General features: G+C 42.4%; 1 protein-coding gene and 1 pseudogene across 2 annotated transcripts in view; one reads left to right on the top strand and one right to left on the bottom strand.

Annotated features, from left to right (window-relative positions):
* LOC148522632 (uncharacterized) overlaps positions 1-13,357 on the top strand; it is a 184,510-nt pseudogene that overhangs the window by 14,060 nt on the left and 157,093 nt on the right. Inside the window, exons 3-4 of the transcript XR_015878524.1 lie at positions 10,873-11,840; positions 11,927-11,959. The product of XR_015878524.1 is annotated as an uncharacterized LOC148522632 (transcript). The remainder of the gene's footprint in view (positions 1-10,872; positions 11,841-11,926; positions 11,960-13,357) is intronic.
* The window catches only part of LOC148522633 (uncharacterized), a 180,404-nt gene that overhangs the window by 52,846 nt on the left and 114,201 nt on the right, over positions 1-13,357 (bottom strand). The gene's annotated exons all lie outside the window — the stretch shown is intronic.

Here is a 13,357-nt window from a genome sequence, read left to right as displayed (position 1 = left end):
GGTTAATTTTTTTTCTTTTGTTGGGTTACTATTACTACTATATAAATGGTAAACCGTATTGTAACTTATAATGTTAGGGGTTTGAATAGTCCACAAAAGCAGACCAAGTTATTTCTTTATTGGGTGTCGGGTGACATGGTCTTTCTTCAGGAAACGCACTTTTGTGGTTCTTCTCACCCTGAACTTAGTTCATCAAGGTATCCTGTTGTCCTCCATGCCTGTGATCGGTCACAGTTCAGTTGCTAGTCATTTACAGTTGGAACTGGAAACGGTGAATAGAAATAAGAGGGGTAGGTTTCACAGTATAGGGCCGTATTCAATTAGCCGCGAAAAGTCTGAAAGGTTTCGCCTGTCCGACTTTCTGCCTACATCCTGTGTTTCACACGCAAAAAGTTTTCGGGCGCACCCCCGCTAGTCGCCATATTCAATTCCAATGGGCACAAAAACGTGTCCTGGCAATACTGTAACAGGCGGAAAGTGCTGTAAAAAATGGGGAAATCAGCCTGACACCCCCCAAAGGATGCACTAACATAGGGGATCAATATAGAAGTCCCCGAATAGCCTTACTGAAGCTATTTGGGGTACTTGAGTGCTGTCAATTGCTTCTAAATAGCGTATTTGCACTAGTGGTGAAGAATAGCATTAAGCAGTTATTTTTGGTGAAAATAAGTAGTCCTGTCAAATTTGGAGTACTTGAAAATGGGTGCAAGCATATTTTGAAGTCCCTAAAGTGAAGTTTTAAGAAACGTGAAAACCGCACATGCTGCAAGGTCCTGCAATTCTAAAAACACATCCCATACCTGGAGACCCCCAAAAAGTAAATTTCACTACTATTTATAATTGCACCCCAAGTTTGAACTTTTTTGTTCCCTTTCTGAGTAATTTTTTGGGGTGCCCCTCACCTTTTTTGGGGGGGGGGGGGAATTTTTTGACGCAGTTATCCTTTGGGGGCTGTCCCAAGGGTTCTGATTGGTTTCCTGACATTTGCACCCCAAAACCCCAATTCTGCACTTTTTCGCCTGCTTTCATAGGCGAATCTTTTCTGCCTATTACATTGCATTGACTTTCCGCATACGCGAAAAGTCTTTGGGATTGAATACGGAGATAAGTTTCCGCCTGGCGAAATGACGTCGTCCGCAATACTTTTCCACGGATTCCGACTTTTCCCGTAAGAGGGAGGTTATTTTGGTGGAGGATTTTAATACAGTTCTTCGCCATAAGTACGACAGGTCCCTCCCTTTTCTTTAGTTTTATATTAGATGGCATGCATTAGTTTACATAACATTGCATATACATTCTAGGTTCACATTAACCACTTCTTTACATGCATATACATACAATATTTAAGGAACATAGTAGTTAATATTACTTCCCATCTATTCTATTTGTAGAATCTGCAAATATAGCGCAGTTTGTCTTTAAAACAGTCCTCTGTAACTTAGTGTCCTTTCCATAAGTTATGTGAATATGCCTTTTTGCTATATTGCGAATAAAAGGAAGTTGATCTGCTTGTTCTTTTCTATAGTCCCTTTGTAATAGTTTTACTCTTGTAGCTCCTTAGGTATTAGTTTAGAGATTATCCTTGTTTACTATGACTGTATTCCTCTATTAAGTATTCGGATGCCGTGGATATCCTCTAGGCCACTGCTTTTCTATTAAAGTTTAAGCTCATACAGTCTTTACTTTTAATATTCACTATGAGTTGTACTTATTAGTATAATAAGGAAGATTACAAAGCAGAAGGCAGAGTAGTAGGGGTTTGTGTGTTCTAGTAGATTTGCTAAAAACTCCCCTAAATCCTCAAAAGTTGCTACATTGGATACTTTCAATACTTTGTGTCTCCTGTTTTATCGCAAAGTATCTTCTCCACCTGGAACAGTAATATAGTTTCCTCTCCCCCAAACAGTTGCTGCACTGCAGATCCCTTTTTTTTTAAAGAGGTTTATAGACCACAGCTGCCTTCCTTATCAGCAAGGTGTTACACTACTATCAGTCAGCCTGCTAGCGCTGCCTGATGTCTTTCTTTCTAAAGAATTCCTCTAGTATTGCACTCCCCCAACTTCTAACCATGCGTCCTCTTATCTAAAGTGAATTCTCTCACTGAAAATGTTAAGTCCTCCTATATATCTATTTCCTCGTGCATGCTGCTTTAACAGCAAAACGCGTGATGTGTCCTAGGATCTACTAGCTGAGGAGCTGAGGCAGCACTAATGGGAGTGTGATGATTTGGTGTACTCACAGCTCTGCTGGACGACCCTTCACTGTAAATCAGCTGCCGCTGCCTTCATTCCGGCTGTTGGAGCTAGAGACGCTCAGTCACTCCCTGCCCTTCATTTACTAGAACAGCTGATTGTATACGGACGTCAGGTGCTCAAACTGACAGTCCAGACTCTGCCGGCGCTGCTGGCGTCCTTGCTGCTCACAGCTTCCGTCCACCCAGGTGCTGTGCTGTGCCTCCGTCTCCCCGCAGGCTGCCACAGACTGGCTGCTTTGACCACTGCTCAGGTCCTGGACTATCTCTCACGGGCTCCGACTCCAGAGACGCCCGGCCGCCGCTCACACTCTACTAAATGACAGCGCCAATAAGTCCTAGGAAGGGAACACTGGTGAGGGGAACTGCAGACTGGAGCTAGTGCCGGCGCTTCCTCCTTATATACCCCTCCTAGACTAGCCACAAGCTCCCTCCTTACCGCCTGAAGCACGAGCCTAACTGAGGTGACTCGTGCTACTTCTAGCATGTTCTGAGTGCTCATGAGCCACTATCTGTCCTGTCTATAACAAACCCTAACCTCTATCTTGGGTGCTATTTACCCTACTGTGGCTTCTACCTCATAGTATAAATGTAAACCTCACATTAAATACATATAACAACATACATCGCCCAAATATACACATTTTACCTCATAAATAAATAACGCATCAATATATAACCTCTCCTTAAATTAATTTTAAATACGGAATTAATTTAATACCTACATCAGCTACCAATTTTAAGTAGAATGCATGTATACGTAATTATACACATATGCTTTTTCTTCAATATTAGCAAGATTATATATGGATACATTATTGGCTCGGAAATTGCGAGCCAAAGTTTCATCCAAGAATATTTTGTCGATTAAAACCAGCTTGGGGAATCTGACACATGATCCTGAGAGGATTGTGAAGGAATTCAAGACTTTTTATCAAACTCTTTATAATGCGACGTACAACTCTGTTCCATCTGCCCCTTTAGAGAAGGATATTGATTCCTTTTTAACTCTGTGCCATCTCCTGAAATTAAGCTGATCCAAGGTTGTTCAGCTTGGCTCCGAAATCTCTTTAGAGGAGTTGGAGGATACGTTAAAATTCCAAAAATCCGGTAAAGCCCCTGCGCCCCATGGTTTCTCCTTAGAACAGATTTAAACTTCTTATAATATGCTATTACCTCACTTGTGCAGACTTTTTAATGGAATCCTTAAAGGCGATACTTTGTCTCTTCGTATTCTAGAGGCCATATTGTAATACATAAATCAGTGAAGGATCCTAATGTTTGCGCTAGTTACAGCCCCATATCTCTCCTCAATAATAAGCTGCTCCTGTAAAATTTTAGCGACGCAGTTTAGTGGTGGGGAACTTTCACAGCTTGTTCGCCCTGATCAGGTGGGTTTCATCTCAGGCCGCCAAGCAAGAGATAAGACAAGGAGAACAATTGATCTTACCCATCTCATAAATAAGATAGACACCACCTCTGCTACTATCTTGGATGCTGAAAAGGCGTTAGACAGGATCTTATGGCCTTTTTATGTTTGCGGCAAGAAACAGCTGCTGCTGGCACAAGTGTCCCAGCACAGCAGGACTGAGCGCCGCACACAGGGAAGACCAGACAAGCCTGCTCCCTGTGTGGTGAGGCAGGGGCTAGGTGACTGCATGCTGGGTGGACAGGGAAAGCCAGCTCCCTGTACCCCAGCACTAAGAAGGGGAACAGCAGCTGAGCGCTGCTGGGAGTAAAGGTACAGCTGCTACAGCTAGGGCATGGTCCCAGGCTGCAGAGCTGAATGCCCTATGCTGGGGACTGGGAGCTCGGCTCCCAGTGTCCCAGCACGGCAGGGCTAATGTAGTAAATTATAAACTTTTTTTTTTTTTTTCTTTTGAAGGATGGTCTGGCTCCTACACTTTCATCCTGGCTCCTAGAGTGTAGAAAAATTTGTCAAGCCCTGCTCTAATGTATTGGACGTGAACCCCTTAATGTTAGGGATGCCAGTATAGAGGAGCCTTGACGCTGGCCTGGCACTTATTCATATATTTGCAAATGTATGTAACTAATACCTCTGAATTTCTATTAATATGTAGGATTCAAGTACTTTTGTTGACATTGCTGCAGTGTGTTGGAGGGAAAATCTTTTTTTTCTGTAGTTCAGTGTAAACCCCACCCTTTACAAGCACCTGTATTATGTCATTAAGCTGATGTGAGCGACCACCATACTTTTTTTGTGTGCTCAAAATTTACTCTGCATTCCAAAAAGATAAAATATCTTGGCATTTATATCACTGGTTCTTATAGTTTCCTATATAAGGAGAATTTTCCTTCTCTCTTTGCTACAGTATAGTCTGATCTTAGGGCATGGAGGGGGCAGATAATGTCTTGGTTTGGCAGGATGACTGCAGTTAAAGTGAATGTGTTGCCCAGAATTCTTTATTTTATGCCAACTTTATCTGTAAGAATTCCTATTGTGGTGTTACGCCAGGTGCAGGAGGCAATTATTAATTTTTATCTGGCTGGACAAGCCTAGAGTGAAATTTTCCACTCTCATAAGGCGTTCACTGGAGGGTGGACGGGGTCCTCCTGATGTGAGGAAGTATTACTACGCTACTCATTTAGGTCAGGCAGTCACCTGGTTTGCACCTACACTCAATTTACCATGGGTCCAAATTGAAACAGCTGAATCCTCATTGTACTCTTTGTCTTCCATTCTTATTCCCTCTATACCTAAACATAGTACTATGAGGCTTGGTCAGGCCACTAAACAAACTCGTTCTATTTGGCTTTTCTGCACCAGGCGATTTGATCTCATCCTATCCATCCCCCCTGACTCCTCTCTGGGATAACCCAGATTTCTCCCTGGATTATTTATTTATCGTTCTCATTCATTGTTTAATGCTGGGTAATCGGCCAACATATCATATGCCCGTCGACCAGTGTGTACCAGCGATATGCATGAACAAAATCGTTCAGGCATATCGCCTCAGCTGTGCTGCACACCCGATGGCAGCTATATCTGCAGGTATATGTACTGTGGTGTATGTACGGGCGATCAGCCGACCACCTGCACTTGCAGCCACGGCGTGGGCGTTGCAGCGGGACAGAAGGAAGATGATGGTTGTTCAGTGTGTATGAACAACCATCATCTAGATATATCTGCTTGGTGTGTACTCGCCTTAAGTTACCGTCCTGCCTTAGGTTTGTCTGTGATTTTATACAGGGCGCTTCCTAGTATTCATTAGAGGATCTGGCACAAAAGTACCAAATCTCCCATCCAATTCTCTATGAATACCTACAACTTAGGTAATTTCTTCACTATTTCCCTAAAGATTCTATTTTTAGGCCATTCACTCCTTTGGAGAGACTTTGCTACTACACACTGAGACAAGGTATTATCTCTATTTTATATAATTTACTCCATTCCTCAGTTTTTGCAAATACACTTTCCCATGAAGTGACTTGGGAGGCTGATTTGGGTCCTCCACCTAGTGAGGAGTCCTGGGGTATTATTAGTAGAGGCAATGTGGAAAAATCCTCCATTTCTACTTTGATAAAAGAAAATTCCTATAAAAGTTATATGAGATGGTATTTAGTTCCCACTAGATTACATAAACTTTTCCCCTTCTCTTCCCCACAATGCTGGTGGAATTGTGGTCAGCAGGGTGACTTTACTCATATTTGGTGGTCTAGTCCCAAAATTATTCTCTATTGGAATGCAGTAAAATCTCTATTGGATGATGTATTTCAAACCTTTGTTCCCCTGAGTCCATGGACTGCCCTGCTAGGGCTTCCTGTATCTGGGATGAACTCCTCCTCAAATAAACTTGTCCTTCAAATTCTACAGGCTGCAAGGTGTACTCTGGCCAAATTTTGGAAACAACCTTCTGCCCCCGCGTTAAATTTAGTACATTCCAACATTTGGTTCATTCCTAGTATGGGAAAAACTCACCTTCGCTCTTTGGGACCAATCGGATACATTTTTTATAAGATTTGGGACCCATGGTTTAATTATTTTGTTACTTCTATTCCTTGGTCTTGATACCTTGTCTCGGACGGCAGCTCATGCACCGAGTGAAGACATCTTCGGATAAGCGGGTGGGGGTTTAATTGTGACTGTTGTGACTATAGTGCGTGCTGCATGGTGGCCTCCGGGATCTGCCCCCAGGATTGTTTAGAGGTGCTTGTCTTTATCTTTACCAGGGGCGGGGGTGGTGCTCGACTACTGCTGGGCAGCTGTCCATACTCACCGGCTCGGCAGCATGGATTGTCTTCTGTGACAGGCAGCCTAGCAGATAATCGGATTGGCTGCCTGTCACTTCAGTGCGGCGGCTATGCGGAGCTCAGTGTAGTGTGGTGAGCAGGGAAGATCCAGAGATTGTTCACCACACTGATATACAAAGTTTTGCAGAGCCAACTGAGCTCCCCGCAGCCAGCGCACTGTAATGACAGGCAGCTAATCTGATGTCACTGCTACTGGGGAGTATGGCGAGCTGCCCCCAACACACTCAGTATAAAATATATATATATATATGTCCCACAGGGCGGCACTCCAAGAATCGAAGTCACAGTTCCCCGTTACCATCCTTATAAGGACCGCAGCTGAGGTCCCAATAATAAATATCGCAAACGGCGGCACTCTGGTGCAAAAGAATGTAGTCACAGGCAGGTTAATATGCTCCAATGTTTCGGAGTAATTTACTACTCCATTTTCAAGGGACCTTCGCCTTGACGAAGGTTGCAATATACCGAAACATTGAAATATTGATTGGGCTTTTGTCATAAAACTGCGAGTGCCGCCAGTCGGTCAGTTGTGTGTGTGTATTATATATATATATATATATATTAAAAATATATATATTTGCCTCTGCCAATGGAAAGGTATATTTCCCCTTCAGTTTCTGTACCTGGAAGTGATGTGGATGGTGGAAGAGCGATTCCCTGCCCATACAGTCCACCAAAAAAAGAAACTTGGCCCCTCACGGGCTCGTCACGCTTCTGGCTCGGTGGCTCACTGCGCTTGCCACAAGGTTATATTCCCCCTCTGTGCCCACGTGGATGGTAGGGAATGATGTTGGACAGTAGCTGATGTCGGGGTACCAAAACTGAAGGGGATCTATACACTTTCCTCTGTCCATCCAGCTTTTGTGAGCATCTGCCCGCTTCCTCCTATCTGTGTTCCTCGCATTGGGGAGCCCTACTTGTTTTAATTTATTCTGGCATCACCTATTCTGATGTAAGCCTGCCTGTACCCACAAGTGCTGCGTCCTTATAGCCTGGCAGCGCTGGACTTTTCCATGTGATTCAGATGCAGCCCGATCCTGTCGTGACCCAGAAACGTTGATGTGGCGACATGACGTCATGTAGCTGCATGCCGCCTCCCGATGCAGTCCCAGGGACCCATATTTTTTTGGGCTCAGCGCGATTACTGAATATGTTAATGATTGGTGCCAGGCCTTCCATTCATCCATTTGCCAAGACATTAAGGTGTTTATATTCTTTTTTTTTTTTTTAAAGGTTGATTGCATGTCTACTCATGTTTGCGGCTTTCCCCCCCCCCCCCCCCTTTTTTTTTTTCCTTTCATCTTTTTATTGCCTTAATTTAATACTATTATGAAAAATAGGGTGAATAATTTATAAGTATATATTATTCTGGATATGACTTAAATTTTATTGTTCTCTGGATTTCTAGTAGCTTGTTGTCTATATTTTTTGTATTCTAATTTTTTTTAATAAAAATTATGGTTAAAAAAAAACATACTGCATTTGAAATTAAACTTTTTTTTTAATTTTTTTATATAAATGTATATAAAGGGCTGTCTACGTTTTATATCCATCCATAGTATTTTACAAATTACTTTGTACATCAGGTTAGTGTATGTAAAGGGGTATCTACAGTAGGTGGCAGCTCCATCATAGTATCTTATATATTACCCTGTGCATCAGGTTAGTGTATATAAAGGGATATCTAGGTGGAGCTCCTTCATACTATCTGAAATATTACTCTGCATCAGTTTAATTTTTTTTTCCATTTTTATATACAGTCCTGATACACTCAAACTTCTGCATATTTATTTCATACTGGCTGAAGTACCCGGCATTGTATGGGTATAAACGATGAAGTTTTTTATTGGGTTAGATGTATGATAGCGGCACTTAACGTGCCACTATACTGCTTTGCCTCTTTACCGAGGCGAAGCAGGAAGCATTACCGGTGAGATGTAAGAACATCTCATCGCCCGGAGAGGGGGAGCGATAACTCCCCCCTCTTGCGCTACCCGCTAGAGAGCACAGCGCATCAGCCTACTGCTGATACTCTGTGTCTCTGTCCCGGCCAGCTCCACTGAGCATGTGCGGGATCTCGCAAGTATTGCGAGATCCCTGCGTGCAGCCCTGGAGCCGGCAGCAACCCTAGCAACGACAGTGTTGTCCCTGCTGTGGGTATAGGCTAGCACCAGGCTGTAGCTGTCGATAACGATAGCTACAGCCGGTCATGCGGTATGACCATTCGTACATGGCCCTGCCGCTTGGCGCTGCTGTCTTGTAGATAGCAGCGCCGATAATGACAGGGGCGCATAGTGCCCCTGTCATTTACCGGCCAAATCCCCGATCGTACATCGGGGAGAAGTGGTATCAGCGCACATAACGTGCGCTGATGCCGCTTCTAGGATTCATACATCTCCCCATTATGTGATGTCGTCCAAATCCATCCAGTGGAAGTTCTAGAATAGGTCTCTTAGGTCAACGTACTGCCCGGCGCACTTCGTTGTAAGGTCTGGCGGGGACTCCAACCACTCCATTAGGTGTCCCAGTCCAATTGCCACATCTCTGTGAAGATTTCATCAAAATCCATTCAGTGAAAGGCCCAGAATAGGCTCCCCGGATCACAGTTCTATCCAGAGTCTCCGGGTCAAAGTTCTGTAGAGCATATCCACAAACGGGAGGTCTGACCCAGACCTCAATCCCCTAGTATGTCTTCTGGGATTCAATGTTGCCACTCTGAAATTTTCATACAAATCCATTCCGTGAAAGACTTAGAACAGACTCCCAGGTCAAAGTGCTGCCCAACGTATACCTACAGGAGAGCCAGCTGGGACCTTAACCCCCCCCCCCTTAAAACCTGCCCAGGATCCAACTGACCACCTCACATTGGTTTCATCCCAATCTGTGCAAGAGTGTCTGTTTGAAGCGAACAGACCAATTAATTATATATATGTATATGTAAAAAAAAAATTTATATATATATATATATAACTGATTTCTTTTATTTTTTTTATTTTTAAATATAACTTTCTTTCAAACCTGTCAACGTCTTTTTCATATTAAATTCCTATTTAGCCTTTCAAATCCTGGTGTCTCGTATGACAATCAACCCTTATACCTATGCACACATAACGCTGAGCAGAGTGACTGTGAGATGATCCATTATTCCCATGGTGTGTGCAGAGATAATGGCGGCATCCTGGTGCATCAACTGACAGTAGGAGTGACAGGATCGGTAGCATGTGTTACCCATCTATGGTCAGTGCAGGGAGTGAGCAATATATAATCTGCATATTGTCAGAGAATGAGTATTATAGAATTTGCATAGAAACTTTAATATATAATTTGCATAGAAACCATGTTACTTTGGTATAATGAAGTAAAATTACAAGCATTTTATAAGCATCAAAGCTTTTTATTGAAAATTACATTAAGTTTATGCGAAGAGTCAATATTTGCAGAGTTGACTCTTCTTTTTCAAGACCTCTGCAATTCTGTCAATCAACTTCTGGGCCACATACTGACTGATGGCCGCCTATTCTTGCCTAATCAATGCTCATAGTTTGTCAGAATTTGTGGAGTTTTTTTTTGTCCACCCGCCTCTTGAGGATTGATTACAAGTTCTCAATGGAATTAAGGTCTGGGGAGTTTCCTGGCCAAAAGTAATTAAGGTCTGGCAAAAGTGATAACTAAGTGGCTCGGGGAACAAAACATCGAAATTTTGAGTCCATGACCAGGAAACACCCCAAACCTTAATCCCATTGAGAACTTGTGGTCAATCCACAAGAGGCAGATGGACAAGCAAAAACCCACAAATTCTGATAAACTCCAAGCATTGATTAGGCAAGAATGGGCAGCCATCAGTCAGTTTGTGGCCCCGAAGTTGATTGACAGCATGCCAGGGTGATTTGCAGAGGTCTTGGAAAAAGAAGGGTCAACACTGCAAATATTGAATCTTTGCATAAACTTAATGTAATTGTCAATAAAAACCTTAGAAGCTTTTTATAAGCATCACATTTTACTTCATTATACCATAGTAACATCTGACAAAAAGGTCTAAAAACACTAAAGCAGGAAAAATGTGAAAACCAATAATTGTGTCATTTTCAAAACTTTTGGCCATGGCTGTACCGATATAAGTATCGGTATCTGCTGCAGGAGGGTAGAGGTCTCTGTGCTGCACATCTGACTGGAAATGGACATATAGCAAGTGGGTAACCTACACAAATCTAAAAACAATGGTCCAGTGATGTAGTGATAATTTTTATTGTATATAAATATTGATCATGTTCCTTATGCGATATAACATCTCTACCATAAAAGTAGAATTACCCCAGTAACCTTTATTTTTTTACATAACTTTCTTTCAGGTAAATTGAGCAGGATTCCCACTAAGAATATTAGAAGACACTGTGGAAAGGGACATTATTCTCTGATCAAGACAATTACAGACGTCATTTCTTCTTACACCTCTGGAGGATTCACAAACACTCTTCTCATTTTCTTGATACAAGAAACATTCAACTAATTTGTTTCTCATCTAATACATGATGCGTCTCACAGGAGATAAACCGCATCTGTGCTCTGAGTGTGACAAAAGCTTTACATATAAATCACATCTTATCTCACATCAGAGGAGTCACACAGGAGAGAAACCATTTACTTGCTCTGAATGCAGCAAGTGTTTTTCCCACCAGTCACATCTTGTTAGACATCATAGGAGTCACACAGGAGAGAAACCATTTACATGTTCTGAATGCAGCAAGTGTTTTTCCTACCAGTCACGTCTTGTTAGTCATCAGAGGAGTCACACAGGAGAGAAACCATTTGCATGTTCTGAATGCAGCAAGTGTTTTTCCCACCAGTCAGATCTTGTTACACATCATAGGAGTCACACAGGAGAGAAACCATTTACATGTTCAGAATGCAGCAAGTGTTTTTCCCACCAGTCAAATCTTGTTAGTCATCAGAGGAGTCACACAGGAGAGAAACCATTTACATGTTCTGAATGCAGCAAGTGTTTTTCCTACCAGTCACATCTTGTTGTACATCAGAGGAGTCACACAGGAGAGAAACCATTTACATGTTCTGAATGCAGCAAGTGTTTTTCCAATAAGTCATCTCTTGTTAGTCATCAGAAGATTCACACAGGGGAAAAACCTTTTACATGTTCTGAATGCAGCAAGTGTTTTTCCCATAAGTCACATCTTGTTGTACATCAGAGGAGTCACACAGGAGAGAAACCATTTACATGTTCTGAATGCAGCAAGTGTTTTTCCCATAAGTCACATCTGGTTAGTCATCAGAGGAGTCACACAGGGGAAAAACCTTTTTACATGTTTTGAATGCAGCAAGTGTTTTAGTTTCCAGCAACAACTTGTCAGACATCAGAGGAGTTGTCACACAGGAGAGAAACCTTTTAAGATGTTCTGAATGCAGCAAATGTTTTTCTCAAAAGTCAATGCTTCTTCGTCATCGGTGTCTTCACAGGAGCGAAACCATTTGAATTCTCTGACTGTAGCAGTTGTTTAATAGATATCTTTGTAGTAAATCGCATGAGGATGCTTTCTGAGATCTTGAATGTAGCATGTGTTTCACGAGTACGTTAACTTGTATCACAACAGTATGTATTCAAGAGAGCCAATTTTTATTTGATGAATGTGACAAGTGTTTTATATAAATCAGTCTTGATAAAGACAGGAGAGGTCTGACATGGATTTGTGGGCACTTTTCCACTGGGACGGTCTCTCTGTTAGGAACTAGAGCTGCAGTAGAACAGACAATGGTGATGGTGCTGCCATTACTGAGCTGTGTAATATATAGATGCTCTGCTCATGCAGGTGCTGGGACTAGTAGAAGAAAGAGCTTTCTATCCAGCAGAGAATCCCAGCAGCTACTCTCAGTACTGGGATTCCTTCTATGACAGGCAGAGCTATGAGTACTGGATATTACTACAGGAACCCTGCACACTGCCCTGTATCACCCTACAGGTCTCCTCTCTGGTCTCTCTTATACTCCTTATTCTATCCCTCATACCGATCTATTGCTTACTTACCTCTTATTTTGAATACTATGTATTATAATGTAAAGTGGTGCAACTAAGACACTGGTCACCTGTATCCCATAGTAACCTGTTAGACTGCTGATATCTGGTTGCTATGGGTTACAGCACATACTTGCTTTTCACACCATGTTAAATAAGTCCCATGGAGTGCATATTGTGTACCAGGCTGATTATAGAGATCCTTTATAATAAATAATATAGTATCACAGTAAAAGTATACAGATAGTAGTTATGATATAGTGATGTAACTCAGATAGATCTGTCCTGCATGTAGACTGAAGGACGTGTACATGTACAACAGGTTTGACCAGCCACTGACACTGCAAATTCCCTTGCACGCAGAGGGCTCTCATGCTATGTACAAGATCGCAGTGGCTAATTTATGCATGCCTACGAAATGGCAATCAAATGGACAGATGCACCTGCATTCTTCTGAAAAAAAACCATCACCACCCTAAATGCTGACAGCCTGTCACTCAATTTGAGATGGACTCTTCTGTGCATCCGTAGACACAGTGCACTCGCTACGCACACCCAATGTGATTTAAATGCATGCGCCATTACAAAAAATCACTTGCTGTGGAACCGTAGTTGCACTTGCGATCGGTACTGAATCAGGCCCATAGTCCATTTGGCACGTAAGATGATGTCTAATAAAATTATTTTTTCCACTGTGGGTGAGCAAAGAATTTACCAGGAATAATTGCTCTACAGATTGTGCATCCCAAGCACTTGTGGCCACCTTTCTGTGTGGAGAGCCAATTTGTAGCTAGTTCTCCTTCTGCCATTCC

Source organism: Taudactylus pleione, unplaced genomic scaffold (assembly GCF_031769625.1).
Source record: "Taudactylus pleione unplaced genomic scaffold, aTauple2 ptg000145l, whole genome shotgun sequence".
Taxonomy (NCBI): domain Eukaryota; kingdom Metazoa; phylum Chordata; class Amphibia; order Anura; family Myobatrachidae; genus Taudactylus; species Taudactylus pleione.
The sequence above is the reverse complement of the archived record's forward strand: the minus strand, read 5'-3'. Positions and strand labels throughout refer to the sequence as shown.